At 34.5% G+C, this 17,485-nt stretch overlaps 1 long non-coding RNA gene across 1 annotated transcript in view; it reads left to right on the top strand.

Moving 5' to 3' along the window:
* The window catches only part of LOC138756515 (uncharacterized), a 102,336-nt gene extending 87,300 nt beyond the window's left edge, over positions 1-15,036 (top strand). The window contains exon 3 of the long non-coding RNA XR_011353124.1: positions 14,876-15,036. This is a non-coding gene — a long non-coding RNA (uncharacterized lncRNA). The remainder of the gene's footprint in view (positions 1-14,875) is intronic.
* The last annotated feature ends 2,449 nt before the right edge of the window (positions 15,037-17,485 follow it).

The following is a 17,485-nucleotide window of genomic DNA, read 5'->3' as shown; positions in this document are numbered from 1 at the left end:
GACACATACATCAGGATGCTCTTGCTTTATCAAATATAGTTTGGCATCCAATACCATCATCCCCTTAAAACTGATCAGCAAACTCCAAGAAGTGGGCCTCAATACCCCATTGTGTAATTAGATCCTGGATTTCATCATCACCAGGCCCCAGTCAGTAAGACCCTGTCCTCCACAATCTCCATCATTACCGAAGCACCACAGCACTCACTTTCTTTACACCTATGGGTGTGTGGCTTGGTATGACACAATGTCATCTACAAATTTGCTGATGATACCATGGTAGTGGGTGCTATAGACAAAGGTTGATGGGTCAGCGTACAGGAGGGAGATTGAAAACTTGTCTGAATTATGTACTAACAGCAACCTCACACTGAATGCCCTTGTAGTATCATCAGTTGAAGTATTATCAGCTGAAACACCAGCTGGGGAAAGGCATCTGTCAACTGTAGTGGTGGCGCTGCAAACTGCACCTCTTGAGATAGAAGAACCTATACAACTTGATGTACTGGGAGAACTTAATACATTATGGACTGGGGAAAACCCCGGCCAGCGTCCTCCAGTCACTGCTGGAGAGGCTGTGGCTGGGGTTTCCACACGCAGTCATACTACAAGGAAGGCAACCAGAATGAAGGAAGGAACAGAAGATCCTTTGGTTATGCAGAAGAAGCAGGAATCTGTTGAGCTAGAATCTCTTCCAATTGAAAAGATTCTTGTGAATCTTGAATCTAAATTATCTTATACAATGCAGGGATTATCCAAGATTATGACTGAACTTGGTACTAGGTTTAATACCCTGGTGAAAATACATTCTCAACAGATGGCTGAGTTTGGAGCTTTTAAGCTTGAAGTGAGAGATAAATTTAATTTGTGTGAAGAAGATATAGACGAAATATGGGATCAAGTTCTTGATGTGACCAAAATGGTTGAAGACTTACAAACTCAAAATAAACATTTGGTGAAAAAGATTGATTATTTGGAAAACCAATCCAGATGGAACAATATAAAGATTATTGGTTTGCCGGAAGGTATGGAGGGACCAGACCCAAGAAAATTTTTTACTGAATGGATTCCGCAGGTGCTGGGTCAAGAACATTTCCCGGAAGGTATAATACTGGAACGTGCTCACAGAGCTTTGCGTAGAAGACCTATTTCAGGTCAAAGTCCAAGACCTGTTTTGGTTCGTTGCTTGAATTATTATGACAGAGAAATAATTTTACGAGTGGCTATTAGAAATGCACAACAGAGAAAATCACCCTTGATGATTCAAAATAATCGAGTTTTCTTCTATGCGGATTTGAGTCAAGAGGTTATGTTCCAACGACGGGAATTCAACCCTGCTAAAGAGTTGTTGTGGAAGAAAGGTTTATAAGGCAACCTTTAGATATCCAGCTGTTTTGAAGGTTTTTCAAGATGGTTACCAACCAAAGTTCTTTGATTCTCCAAAGGAAGCTATAGCATTTGCTCAAGAGCTGCCAATCACTCAGTTTCCACAGAGATATAGTCCGCCGCGATCTTCAAGGAGACAAAAGATGGAAGAAAAGAGCCGTGCTCCAAGAAGGAATGGTCGTATGGTGACTCGGCAGTTGGAGTTGATTGAAAGAAGAGTTGTCCTTTTTTTTTCTAATGCTTTTTTTAAAAAAAAATGGATATTAAATAATGATGATGTTAGTTTATGATGAAGTGAGAGTTGGAGGAGAGAACTGGATAGGCACTATTTTCTGAAAGTCATCTGCTACGTGTGAGTTATCTCACACCCATTTTTTTTTGGGGAGTTACCGCATTGCGCGGTTTAGACGGGAGGGGGTATTTTTAACCTCCTACCCGTTTTTTTCTTTTTTTTTGTATTATTAGATTAAAGAGTGAAGGGTTTTTTTTTTGTTTAAATAATTTAAAAAAAATTTTTTTCCTTTTTTTTCTCTTCTTTCTTTTTTTTCTTTTTTTTGATCGTATTAAGAGAGGGTAAGGGATTAAGAGTTGGGGTTTTTTCTATCTGTTGTAAGACATATCGAAATTTAAATTTGTTTCTCTTAATGTTCAGGGTTTGAATAATCCTATAAAACATAAGAAAGTACTTGCTTATTTAAAAAAATTTAAAGTAGATGTGGCCTTTTTACAGGAAACTCATTTGACAGATAAAGAACATTTGAAACTTAAGCGGGACTGGGTTGGACAAGTCTTCTATTCTTCATTTAATTCAAAGGCAAAAGGAGTTGCGGTTTTGGTACATAAGAATTTACTGTTTCAATTGCAAGACGAGGAGAAAAATGGAGGAAGACTACTTAAACTGCTTTTATTACAGAAATATCTTTATTATTGGGACAAGCTAATTCCAATGTGATGATTGGGGGATTTAAATATGGTATTAGAACCGTTATTAGATAAGTATCCAAAGGTAATTAAGAAATCTAAGATGGCGATACATATGGCTAATATGATGAAAGATTTGAATTTAGTTGATATTTGGCGTAGATTTAATCCTACACAGAAATACTTTTCTTTTTATTCTTCTCGACATAATTCTTTTTCAAGACTTGATTAATTTTTAATTTCGGCACATTTACAGGATAAGGTTATATCTGTGGATTATAAGGCAAGGTTAGTCTCGGACCATTCATTGTTATTTCTGGAATATCAAAGTTCTCAAGTTACACAACATACTTTAAGATGGAGATTTAATACTATGTTACTACAAAAGCCAGAATTTATTGTTTATTTGAGAAAACAAATTGAGGATTTCATTGCTAATAATGTTCACTCTGTTTCTGATCAGTTTGTTTTGTGGGACGTAATGAAAGCTTTTTTACGAGGTCAAATTATCAGTTATGCATCCAAACTGAAGAAAGAGAGAGTTAGAGAAACTGAGGATTTGGAGAAAAAAATAACAATCCGTGAAAAAGAATTTCAAAAGAAAGCTACTGAATTCCAAAAGATCCAATTAACTAATTTAAAGTTGAAGTATAATAAGTTACAGTCATATCGATTTGAATGTCTGTTGAATCGTTCAAAAAATAAATTTTATGAATGGGGTGAGAAAGCTCATAAAGTATTAGCTTGGCAATTAAAAAAAGAACAGTTATCTAGGATTATACCAGCTATTAGAAATAAATTGGGTATTACTTTTAGTCAAAAAGAAATTAACGATGAATTTTATAATTTTTACAAAAAACTTTATTTGACTGAATGTAAAGAGATAAAAGAAGATGCAATAGACTCTTTTTTGAAAAATATTAATTTACCACAGTTATCTCAAGAAGACAGACAAGAGTTAGATAAACCTTTTACAGATAATGAAATTGAAATGGCTATAAAAGATATGCCAAATGGAAAAGCGCCTGATGGAGATGGTTTTTCTATTGAGTTTTACAAGACTTTTTATGTTGATATATCTTCCTTATTTAAGAATGTAATACAACAACTTTATTATACTTTTCAATTACCTGAGTCCTGTTCTAATGCTATAATTACAGTTATACCAAAAAAAGATAAAGATCCCTTACAGGTAGCTTCTTACAGTCCTATATCTTTGTTAAATGTAGACTATAAAATAGTGGCTAAAGTTATGGCTAATAGGTTGGCTCAGTATTTACCAAAGATAATACATCGTGATCAAACAGGTTTTATAAAAAATAGGTATGCTTCGGATAATATTCTACGATTAATTACTTTGTTAAATAGATCTAAATCTCAGAAGAATTATCCAATGGTGGTTTCATTGGATGCAGAAAAGGCATTCGATAGAGTAGAATGGAAGTTTTTATTTAAAGTGCTTGAAAAGTTTGCGTTTGGTCTCTCATTTATTGATATGATTCTTCTTTGGCTTGGCTTCGTGGACGAAGATTTAAAGGACGTGGAGGGGGAGGACGTGGAGGGGGAGGACGTGGACCTGTCCTCGGGCCTGCGCAAAGGAGCTTTTAGGTGGAGTGCAGTGTGCGCAGTACTGGCCCCACCCTTTACACCCATGGTTCGTGTGCCGTGGCCAAGCAAGCTGGGACGTGGCAGCGAGGTCCTTGGGTCGTAGGTTTTATATCGGAGTGACCTTCTCCTATGCAGGTTTCTTACCCGGGCTGGAGGGGTCTGCCTCCCCTCTTAGGTTGGTCCATACTGCCCGGACCGGGGCCGAGGCCGCCGCCGCTCTCCCTGTGCCCGGACCGGGGCCGCCACCCACAACTCTCCGCCCGGATCGGGGCCTCCGCCTGCCCCACCCGACCGAGGCCGGGGCCGCCGCCTCCCCCCCGCCCCTGCCCGGATTGGGGCCGCCGCCGCTGCTGCCCCTGTGCCCGGACTGAGGCAAGGGGAAGGGCTCTGTATTAGGGCTCTGTATTAGGGCTCTGTATAATGGTGCGAAAGCTAGAGTTGTTACTAATGGTTTGCTTTCAGAATCCTTTAATTTAACAAGGATGTCCATTATCACCCGCCTTGTTTGCTTTAGTTATTGAACCTCTAGCACAATTAATACATCAGAATGATAGTATCAAAGGTATGAGAGTCTTGAATGAAGATTATAAAATAAATTTATTTGCGGATGACGTTTTGCTGTATTTGGTGGATCCTGATGTTTCTCTGCCAGCACTTCAAGATTCCTTAGAGATTTATGGTCAGTTATCTGGTTATAAGGTTAATTGGACTAAAAGTGAAATTTTATCAATTAGTAAAGATGATTATTCAATGTTTAGAAATATTACGAATTTGAAGTGGATGAAACAAATTAAATATTTGGGAATTAATGTTAATACTGACTACCAAAATTTATATTCACTTAATTACCTTCCTTTAATGAAGAAGATTAAGGCAGATTTAGTTAAATGGAAAGATTTACCTTTGGGTTTATTAGGAAGAATTAAGACTATAAAAATGAATATTTTTCCTCGTATACAATATTTATTTCAATAAATTCCTTGTTGTTTACAAAAAAGATTTTTTAAGGATTTATATAAAGTAATTAGGGATTTTTTGTGGAAAGGAAAATTTCCTAGGGTGGCGTTTGATGTGGGATTTTCAATTTGGAGGGTTATGGCTACCTAACTTTCAATTTTATTATGAAGCAGCTCAATTTAGATTTCTTAGCGCATTAATGGCCACACAAGATACGCTTAGTTGGGCACAGATAGAATTGGCAGTTATTTCTGAAAAATTTTCGAATGAATTTTTATTTCGATGGAATAAAAATTTGTTACGAACTTATGATGTACCAATATTGAAACATTTAATGAATTTATGGACAAGTAAATTACATAAAATGGGATTGAAAAATAAGTGGTCGGGAAGATTACCATTTTATAATAATCAACTTGTTCCTTTCACGGTATCTAATACTATTTTGAAACAATGGGAGGAGAAAGGAATACATAATTTATCTGACTGTTTTTTAGAAGGTCATTTTTGTTCTTTTGTAGAATTGCAAAAGAGATTTGATATAAGTGGTTATTCTATATTTGTGTATTATCAGTTAAGATCTTTTGTAAAACAGGTATGCGGTCGTCAAATGAATTTACTGTCTGAAACTGTTTTTGAGAAATATGTGCTCTCATTTCCAAAAAAGGGTTATATATCAGGTTTGTATCGTATTTTGTTGGAAAGTGAAAGTAAAATAGATTGGGATAAAGATAAAATGAAATGGGAAAAAGATTTAAGTTTAACAATAACTGAAGAAGATTGGTCTGAAATCTGCCGTAATAGTGTTCAAAAATTGATTAATGCTAGATTGGCGATGATTAATTATAGTTTTATACATCAATTATATTTAACACCCGAAAAATTAAAAAAATTTGGTTTTAGTAAGTCAGATCTTTGTTTTCATTGTGATCAGGTTTCTGGTACTTTTTTACATGCTGTTTGGTTGTGTGATCGGTTACAACAATTTTGGAAAGGTATTCAATCTGTATTTAATAATCTATATAATCTTCATATTGTATTAGACCCTGATATATTTTTATTAGGGAATATGCAACCGTTGATTGATTTAGAATTAGATAATTACCAGATCTCTTTTATTTACTTAGCACTGGCAGTAGCCAAGAAATGTATAGCGATTACTTGGAAGAATAGAAATGTATTGTCTTTAGATAGGTGGTATTCAGAGATGAAGTTTTGTTTGGTTATGGAAAGAATATCTTTTTCTATACAAGATAAGATGTCTTTTTATGAGCTAAAGTGGATCCCATTTATTGATTATATACAATTTAAATAAGTTTGAATTAATCATTTTTTTTCTTTAAAAAAACTTTTTTTTATTATATATTTTTTCTATATATATATGTTTTCTTTTTTTTTCTTTCTTTGTTTTCTTTTCTTTAGTTTTTTTAATTATTAGTTGTTTTTTTTCGTTTAAGTTCTTTTTGTTTTTGTTTTTTCATATATATTCTTATATAATAAAAAAATTTTGGATTAATAATTAATACTTAATTAATATTTTGTTTTTTTTATATATATCGATCTTTTTTTTAAGATATATATATATTTTTTTTATTATTATACTAATAGTATTAATTCTTCACTCTTTATCGTGGGGGTGGGGAGGGGGGGGTTTAGGGGTTAAAAATAGTTTTTTTTTAGTCTTAGTTTTTAGTTGTTAGGGGGAGATGCCGAGATTGGTATTGTATTAACTATGTTACTTTGTACTTGTATTACTTTATTTTGTATTTTTTCTGTATGTGAATTACTTACTTTCTTCATACGTTAAAATTAATAAATAAAGTTTTGAAAAAAAAAACCTCATACTGAATGCCAACAAAATAAAAGAGCTTATTTTAGACTTTTGGAAAGGTGTACAATTCAGTGATCATTGGGGGATCAGGGTTGGAGAGGGTGAGCAAATTTAATTCCTCAAAGTTACTATCTCAGGGGACTTTTCCAGGACTCACCACACGACTGTCATCATGAAATAAGTATGTCAGCACTTCGGCTTCCTCAGGAGTATGCGGATGTTTGGTATGACATCAGAAACTTTAGCAAACTTCTATAGATGTGTAGTGGTAAGTGTGCTGAAAAGCTGAACCCCTGCTATGGGGGGGGGGGGCACCATTACCTCTTAGTGGAAAGCCCTGCAAAAGCTAGTGAACACAGCCCAGTATATCACAGGCAAAACTCTCCCCACCATTAAGAAAGTCTACATAAAACACCACTGTCAAAGAGCAGGAACAATTATCAAAGATCCACACTACCCAGGACATTCTCTTTTCTTGCAACTGCTGCCATCAGGAAAGAGATATAGGTGCCACAAGACATACCACCAGGGACAGGAACAGTTGCTAACCTCTACCATTAGATTCCTAAACAACAAACTCAGTCATAGACTCATTTAAGGACTCTTACTTCACACATTATTTATTACTATTTACTTTTTTCTGTATTGCAGTCAGTTTGTTTGCATTTCTTTCTTTGTTTACATTTCTATCTTTTGTATGGTATCATTTCTTGAGTTCAGTTTTTTGAGCTACCAATAAGTAGAAATTCTGCGTGGCCTGCAAGAAAAGGAATTTCAGGGTTGTATGTTTTTATTTTGCATATTTTATTTAAGATCAACACATATTAAACAAATAAAAAAACACAATATATCACATTATTAAAAAGTTATTGATAAAATACATGTTGAATTATATATAGAAAAAGAAAATACAACAAAAGAACCCCATCTAAACCTTAACTAGACCCTTCCTCCCAACCCCCAACCCCTTCCACACCTCACTAAAAATACTAATTATATAAAAAAATCTGAATTACTAAAATATTGAATTAGATTGCTTTATGAAATGCACAAAGATCCCAAAAACGTTTCTCAAGAAAACATTATTTATTTTTAAGGGAAGACTTATCTGGTCTGGAGGATTCAAAGGAAGTATTTATAATTTCAAACCTAATGTTCAAGTATATGGGCTCCAAATATGTAAAAATATAGAATATTTACCTCTCAAATTATATGTAATTTTTTTTCTAATGGAATACAACTTTGACTCTCTGTTTGCCATCTTCCTAATGTTAATGAAACATCTGATTTCCAAGTGATAGCAATACATTTTCTTGCTATCATAAAAACTAATTTAACAAATTTCAGCTGAAAATCTGATAAACATAATTTAGGAGTTATGTTTTCAAAATTTCCCATCAAAAATAACCCAGGGTTCAACAGAAAAACACCTGTAACCTGTTGCAAAAACAAAGAGGTTTAACTTTTGAACAAGAATGAATAAAAGTTCCAATATCTTCACCACATCTAAAACACTGTTCCGATATATTCAGTTTCCATCTATTCAATTTCTGAGGTGTAATATATATAACTGATGTAAAAAATTATAATGAAGTTATCTATATCTTACATTAATTGTATTAGACATAACCTCGTTACATAAATATTGCCAAATTTGTTCATCTATTGATATATTTAAATTTTGTTCCCATCTTTCTCTTGACTTAAAGAAACCTAATTTAAGTGTTTTGTCTTGTAATATATATGCTATTGAAATAATCTTTTTAACAATTTCATTGGAAATTAACTGTTCTAAATCTATAGAATCTTTTGATACCATAATCAGGTCCTAATTTCTCTCTTAAATAAGCTTTCACTTGAAAATAATAGAAAAGAATATTATGTGGGATATCATATTTAATTCTTAACTGATCAAATGACATTAATTTACCAATCTCATAATTAAGAAATTCCTTTAGTATACCAGATATTTAAAAAGGGTTATCTTTGATGACAAAATAATTCCATCATTTTCTAACTTAAACTTATTCCAAATATTCATCAAATGTTTCAATAATGGAGCATCTCTTTCAGCAGCCATTAACCTGGGTTCCCATTTATAAATAAATTCCTGAAGTATATTTTCTCTAATTTTTTTTAAACTCAATTTCCACCCATGACGGTTTAATATTTCCAAATAAAGAAGCATGTTTTATAATAATTCTTAAAATGAGGAAGTTGTAATCCACCTAATTCATATTTCCATGTTAATTTTTCTAATGATATTCTTGCCATCTAACCTTTCCAAAGAAATTTCCTAACTTGTTTATTTGAATCCTGAAATTTTTTTTGAGGTTCTGAAATTGGTAAAGTCTGAAACAAATATTGAATTCTTGGAAAAATATTCATTTTAATACAGGGTCACCCCTGCTTCCATGATCTAGTCAAATTAAATGATTGTGATACCTGTCTATTAGTTATTAATCTAGGTTTAAGATTTTTATAAAGTACTCTGATCCAATTTACAAAATTAAGTCCAAAACCAAATTTACCTAAAATAAAATGTCCCATTCTAATCTATCAAAAGCTTTCTTTGTGTTCAATGCAACTGCAACACTTTAATCCTTCTTCTTTATACTTATACTTAATAACCTTACTATATTTTCAGAAGTTTGTATATTTTTAACAAAGTCTGTTTGGTCCATATTTATTAATTCATGAAGACAATCATTTATTCTATTTGCTAATACCTTTGCCACAATTTTATAATCAACATTTAACAATGAAATAGGTCTACATGAAGCTAGTTTTAATAGATCTCTTTTTTAGGAATAACCATAATTATCGCTGTAGAAAAAGTTTCTAGAAGAACATGTAACCTAAAAGCTTGTTCTATTACCTGCATAAATAAAGGAATTATTAAATCTTTAAATTCATTAGAAAAATCCACTGAAAATCCATCCTCTCCAGGAGACTTATTATTTTGTAAACAATGAAGTGCTTTGTTAACGTCTTGCTCAGTAAATGGTCTGTCCAAATGATCTTTATTTGTCTCAGTTAATCTAAGTAATGCTATCTGTGACAAATAATCATCTATAATAGTTTCATCCTGTAATGATTCTGAAGTGTATAATTTTTCATAAGTTTCCCTAAACGTTTCATTTATTTCTTGTGGTTTAAATGTCACTTTCTTATTATCTCATTGTATTGCAGTAATCATGCTTGAAGTTTGTTCTGCCTTTAATTGTAAAGCCAGAACTTTATAAGATCTATCCCCAATTCATAATATTTTTGTTTAGATCTAATGATCATTTTCTCTGTTCTATAAGTCAATATTGTATTACATTGTAACTTCTTAGTAATTAAACCTATGTTTATACTCTGAAGGTGATTTTTGAGTATCTTTTTCCAATACTGTTATTTCTTTTTCTAATTTGTCTATATCTCTCATATAATCCTTTTTTAATTTTTGAAGTAAAACATAATCTTTCCTCTCAAATATGCTTTTAATACATCCAAAATAATAAATTTATCTTCTATTGAATGTAAATTAGTATCACAAAATAGTTTAAAATATTAAAATAATAAAAGAAAATCAAAAATCCCCACCAAAGAAATGCTGTAAAAGCCAGCACTTCCTCCCTCCATTTTACAGGTCATGGCTAAGCCTTGAAAACACACGCAACCACCAGAAGCCAACATAACACATCCCTCGACCCCCATGGGGAAAAAAAACTTGATTTAATCAACCAATCAATTCCATCTAACGTAAGAATAGATAATGTCATATCAATTCTTCATCCATCAAAAAAGAAGAAAATAAAACTATATTAAATTCATTGTAACAATTCAGTGCCTTCTGTCACTTGAACTTTAGACAAACTCTGAGCATATTCTTCAGCTTGAACAAAATTTGTAAAAAAACCCATTCTGTTGACCTGGTACAAAAATTTTCTAAATAGCAGGATAACATAACAGAAATCTTTAACCTTTACCATACAAAACTCTCTTAACTAGATTAAATTCTTTCCTTTTCTTTAACAAAGTTTAGCTCAAATCTGGATAAAAGAAAATTTTATTCCCTTCATAGTTCAAATGTCCATATTCCATAGCCCTTTTCATTACCAAACCCAAGAGCTTCTCTCTGTCCTGGTAAATTCTGAAATCTAACCAGGATAGATCGGGGTGTCTGGTTTAGACCCGACTTTGGTCTGAAAGCTCTCTGGGCTCTTTCAGTTAAAATCTTGTCTTCAAAATGATCCTCTCCAAATATCTTTGGGAATCCATTCTTGAAAAAAATGAATCACATTTTCAACTTCTTTACCTATTTTAACATTGTTTCTTCTGCTATAATTTTCCAAAATATTGACTTTCTTCAAGAATTTTTAATTAATCGAGATTAAACTAGTCATCAAATCTTCAGACATATTAGATCTATCTTCAATACGCTGCACTTCCTCTCAACTATCTTGAACCTTTGTGTAACATTATTCATGCATTGTCCACTTTAACTGTGTTTTAACTTGCTTCAATTCTTCTGACAACAATTTAAAATTATTTTCCAGAGACAAATAAATTTTCATTTCAAGTTCATCAATTTTTGATTCAATCTTACTTATTTCTTTCTTAAAAATTCTTTTCTTCCCTCTGGTCTGTTCCTCTTATGAACTTGACACATCTTCTTCACTTTCATACTCTGCTGAAGCTTCTTCCACTGGGCTGTGTCTCCTTCATGTTCTGAAGTTGACATGCCAGATTGCCCCTTTAAGAGACCTTGAAATTTTTCTCAACCTTTTTCTATTCCACTGTGCATGTCGGACTTCTCATGCATGGGCGATGCAGTTTTACATTTCCCTCTGGCGCCACCTTTATAGCTCAATGCCAAGAAGGCTCAGGAGGAAGGTCCCTCTCCCGGGTCCTCACCGGCAAATCCAGGAAGTATGTTAGCAGCCTCCTTCGATGCTAAGGTAGGCCCCGTTTCTTTTTACTTCTTGTGACTTCTTAGTAAGTTAACTTAGGCATTTTTTTTCTTCCTTAGGTGACATCTTAAAAATTTAGTTAGATGTTTTATACTAACTTTAAAACAATTTTCTTTTAAAAAACTTTTCTAAATAGGTACTTTTTTTACTAATCCTATGGGAGTTGTGAGGTTGCATGTCGTCCCTCACGGCATCACGTGACATTCTCCCCTTTGGGGTTGTGTGATGTTATGTATGTACTTTGATAATAAATTTGAACTTTAAACTTCCCATGTTTATTTCCTGCTCAGCATTGATTTCAATGGGGATTTTAAATAACCAAGCACTTGAAGAATACAAATAAATAACACATTGAACATGCATGAATTCTGGAAATGCTCAAAATATGATGCCTGACTGGAGAATGCGTGACAGTGTAAATACCTTAGCAAATTGCTGAGAATAGAGTTGATATTAACTTCAAAGACCATAACATGTTCAGAATAACTAAATGGATTAAAAGAAAAGTGATCTTGCCGTCAATATGAGAAACTTCTGTGAAACTACTTGATATTATGGGAGTCAGTTAGTGAGAAAATAAGCTGTTACAAATATGTAACCTGAGAAAGTTAGTGTTCAATAAATTGTCAAGATTAGGAGAGGGATAATTTGCTCAACTAAGGCTTTGTAAAAGCATGTTATCTCAGGGTGTTACAAAATAACCACCCTATTAATTTTGTTTGGAACTCAAGCACTAACAAAGGAATAGCAATGGAAAATTCACCAGACAAAGGTAAATTCAAAATAATACTTTTTATTAAACTAAAAATAACATAACATTCTTACTTATCTCTTAACTTAACTCTTAATTTAACCCCACTAGGTGCAAATATAAATGTATGTGTGTAATTAAAGTTCCACTCTGAAAAGTCAGTTTTAAAACTACAGCATCATTTTAGTCTTGCTTGAAGGCCTTAAATTTTCAGTTCGGAAATAATTATAAAGCGCTTTCAAGCATCATATCTTCAGGCCCCTTTAAACTCACAATTCTTGCAATGAGTTGTCCTTGAGAGATATTCTTCAAGCAAAAGTGACCATCTTCTGGGCCACAAATGTATCTTCTATGGATAGGATGATACAAGTCCTGCCTTTGCAGGAGGTCAAATCTTCTTCTTTTGAATGAAGACTTTGAAATCAATGTTCCCAAAATGATGAAACTTCCCTCTTTATCTTAAAGAGGCAGTCAGAAGTAGGCTTTTCTTTTGAAATCTACTTATTCTGTGTCTCCTTTTTGTTAGGAGTAAGCCATAGCAGCACAAATTTTTACTCAGATTTCAGATTTATTGTCAGAGTACATGTATGGCATCACATACTACTCTGAGATTCATTTTCTTGTAGGCAAGGCAGACTTACCACTTATTGGTAGTGAAAGCAAAAACTGTACATGTAAATAAATAAAGAACTGTAAACAGATAATGAATGTAACAAACTGATGATGGTAGAATTTTAAAAAATCAATAAAGTGCACAAGAGTCCTTAAATGAGTCCCTGGTTGAGTTTTTTGTTGAGGAGTCTGATGGTGGAGGGGTAGCTGCTGTTCCTGAACCTGGTGGTGTGAGTCTTGTGGCATCTATACCTCTTTCCTGATGGCAGCAGCAAGAACAGAGCGTGTGCTGGGTGATGTGGATCCTTGATGATTGCTGCTGCGCTTTGATGGCAGTGTTCCTTATAGATGTCCTCGATAGTAGGGAGGATTTTGCCTGCCATGTCTTGGGCTGTGTCCACTACCTTTTGCAGCTCTTTACATTCAGGGGTATTGGTGTCCCCATACCAAACTGTGTTGCAGCCAGTCAGCACACTTTCCACCACACATCTAAAAATTTGCCAAGGTTTCTGGGGTCCTATCAAACTTCTACAAATTCCTGAGGAAGTATAGGTGCTGACGTGCTTTTTTCATGATGTCATTTGTGCGTTTGGTCCAGGAAAGATCCTCCGAGATAGTGACTCCCAAAAACTTAAATTTGCTAACCCTCTTCACATCTGATACCCCCCCCCCCCCCAATGATCATTGGACTGTATAACCTTAGTTTTGGGACTTGAATGTAAGGTTGTTGTTGGAGGACCATTCAGCCAATTTTTCAATCTCCCTCCAGTATGCTGACACATCACCTTTATACAACCCACTGCACACAGAAATGTTGAAGATGTTGACAAATCTATGGACTCTTTTCATGAATGTACGCAATGATAAATGTGTATGATGAAATCATACCATTAGTGCTGAAAATCCTGTGAGAAAATTTGAAAGATGAACTTAAAGAGTGGCTGGCAAAAGATGCTTGTGTTACAGAGACATTAAATACTGATGAAATAATAGAAAATGTTTTGAATAGTAACAAACCTACAGTTCAAGAAGAAGAACGTAATGTAGGACATACACAGTAAGTGGTAGGGCATTGAGGAGTGCAGAGGGACAAAGGGATCTGGGGATACAGATACTTAATTCCCTGAAACTGGCGTCACAGGTAGACAGGGTTGTAAAGAACGCTTTTGGCATCATGGCCTTCATAAATTAAAGTATTGAATACAGGAGTTGGGATGTTATGGTGAGGTTGTATAAGACATTGGAGAGGCCAAATTTGAAGTATTGTGTGCAGTTCTAGTGGCCAAACTATTGGATTGAAAGAGTGCAGAGAAGATTTACTAGGATGTTGCCGGTTCTTCAGGAGTTGAGATACAAGGAAAGATTTAACAGGTAAGGACTTTATTCCTTGGCGTGTAGAATAATGAGGGGAGATTTGATGGAGGTTTTCAAAATTATGAAGTTTAGACAGATTAGGAGAGATAAATATGAGAGGACATGGCTTTAGGGGGAAAAGGGAAAGGTTTACTGGGAACATTAGGGTGAACTTCTTCACTTAGAGAATGGCGGGAGTGTGGAACGAGCTGCCATCTGACGTAAATGCAGGCTCACTTTTAAGTTTTAAGAATAAATTGGATAGATACATGAATGTGAGAGGACTGGAACGTTATGGACTGGATGCAGGTCAATGGGACATGAGGAATAATATTTCTGCACAGACTAGAAGGGCTGAATGGCCTGTTTTCTGTGCTGTAGTATTCTCTGGTTCTATGAAAGGGAGCCAGAGGAAATATTTCTTTGAAAATTTCTGCTGAAAGATTCAAAAATGTCTTGAAACTTGTTGAGCAATGAAATTGTCTTTTTGTCATGCAGTTTGACTGTCTTCATTCATGAGGGAAGAAGAGCATGCACTTCACTTTGGCTTGGCTTCGCGGACGAAGATTTATGGAGGGGGTAAAAAGTCCACGTCAGCTGCAGGCTCGTTTGTGGCTGACAAGAGCATGCAACAAACCGACAAAACGATCTATTCAAGAAGGCTGGTAAGCCTAAATCTTCTCAGCCTTCAACTTCATAAAAGTTCTGTTGAAGTTTGTAAAACCCCTTTAGAGTATCCAAAACATAGCATTTAACTTGCACTTCCATTTTTTACATTTAGAATGGTGATTTTTGGGGATAATCTAGCCCAGGCTAGTCCCTGCATGAAAGTCTATGCACAAATTGTTTTGTTTTTATGAAAATAAGTTTAAATGGGGATTTTTATTTGTGTTATGCAAAATAAATGTGAAAAGATGTTTTTTTAGTTAATGTAAAGGCAATCTAGTTGTAGGCTGATTATCAACAACCTCTGAATTTTTAGTGCTTCATCTGAAGGTGAGCAGTCATTCATTTGATTTATTTTTTTGTATCTTACAATAATCCTTAAAATATAGAATCATAGTGTTAAACCTTGTTATTTAAAAAGGTAAATAGATGATAGATGATAAACGTTCATGCATTAGTGTGTGATGTGCAATAAATATTTTGAGCTGTTCTTGTGAGACAAGCATGTTCATGCAACTGCCACTCTCTATTCTGCATAGATTCTAGATGGCTGAGAAAAAACTGTAATAATTTTAATACAGGTATTACAGGTAACAGCAGCTGCAGAATAATGAAGCTTATCTAGGAGACAAAGCAATTTAAGTCCAGGAAATGGATGCATATTTGAAAGGGGCTAATTTCAAAGAAATGAGCAAGCAATTAAAATATTTAGCAAGTGAGAGCTTGTGCAGAATAAACAAAACATGTTTATAATAGTCTAATCATAGGTGACTGAAATGGATTAATAAACATTTTAAAAATAAAGGTTGAAAATAAGGAAAAGTTAAATGATTGACTGGTGATCTAAACGACCACAGCATCAAAGTCCACAAAAGCAACAGGAGGAAAGAAAGATGTCAAACAGAAGTGAAAGGCAAAAGAATGCAAATAGATTCAAAAGTGAGGATAAAGCCATTTTAATAAATATTCTGATTGAATTAAACCTTCAAATGTTAATTTGACCAGCATGTAATTCCAATGAAAAAGTGACATAGATGTCAATCTATGTCAAAACACAGCCAGGCTCAAATACTGTAAATACATTCACTGGGATGGTTGGGATTTCTATAATTATTGATATAAAATAAGAGATATTCAAGGCACATGATCATTATGAGTAAATCAGTATTTTTTTTAGTGCTCATAATTAAAAAAATAAATGGAAATTAGACACAGAAACTTACAGCTGTATTAACCATATAACCACTTACAGCACAGAACAGGCCAGTTCGGCCCTACTAGTCCATGCCGTAGCAAATCCCCACCCTCCTAGTCCCACTGACCAGCACCCGGTCCATACCCCTCTTTTAACCATTCCATTTTGTGCAAAATAATCATTAGGGCAATATCTGAGGATTATACGTATTTCTATGATTTAGTGAACTGCCTTCAGAACACAACTGGTATTAACATAACAATAGGTCCCACAGCAGTATTATGCAAAACCCTTTTGTTAAAAAACATAAAGCTTTTTTTCAACTATTTGCATACATTCATAATAAGAGTGAATTTGTGCACAGCAAGGTACCAGAAACACCAGTGAAGTAAGCGAAAGGATAAAAATCTGTTTTGATGGTACAACTTCCTGGCCTCCAAAAACTTGTACATATTTCTGCTGCAAAACGCACACTCTGCATTTATAAAGCATGTAAGGTGTCATGTGATCATCATTTGACAGCTGTCAACAGCAAGTAGACCAGCATGACCTGGGCATAAATATATTGATTTAACACCAACATTGCCATATTTGACCTCCACATTCCAAAATATGACCTTAATTTCCCACTGCTAAATCCCACCTCAGTGCTCCCCACTGAGAAAATATCAGTACTTAACAGTTGATGGCCTGCCAATGCTCAAGTATTTTTTCTTCGATTAACTTGTTGATTTTTGCATAAATCAGTCTCTGACAAAATTGATAGCCTGGTGGATGAGTTGTTTCCTTTGTGAGTTGTTTTTCACCCCTCTTTTTTACCAGAGCATGTCACTTTGTATGTAAAACCCAACACTGGAGATACTCAGCAGGCAATGCAGCATACTTTAAATAGCAAAGATAAAGATACATAACCAAAGTTTCAGGCTTGAACACTTCACCATGGTATGAGCAAAATGTAGGCAGGTTTGGTGGTGGGGGGAGGAACAAGGGAAAGAGCGTAGGCCCACGGGCACATGCAATGGATAAGGGAGGGCACAAGAGAAAGCAGGGAGGCAGGATTGCTCTGTGAATGGAGAGGGAAGAGGTCAGAGAGCTGAAAAAAAGGAGAGTGAGGGATAGGAAAGAGAGGGAGAACAGGGTATGGTCAAGCAGAAACTGGAGAAGTCAATGTTCATGTCATCCGGTTGCAGAGTGCCAGAAGGAATATTAGGTGTTGCTCCTCCACCCATTTCCGGGTGGTCCTGGTT

This window comes from Narcine bancroftii, chromosome 3 (genome assembly GCF_036971445.1).
Source record: "Narcine bancroftii isolate sNarBan1 chromosome 3, sNarBan1.hap1, whole genome shotgun sequence".
Taxonomy (NCBI): Eukaryota; Metazoa; Chordata; class Chondrichthyes; order Torpediniformes; family Narcinidae; genus Narcine; species Narcine bancroftii.
Note: the sequence above shows the minus strand (reverse complement) of the source record. Positions and strands in the feature narration are given on the sequence as shown.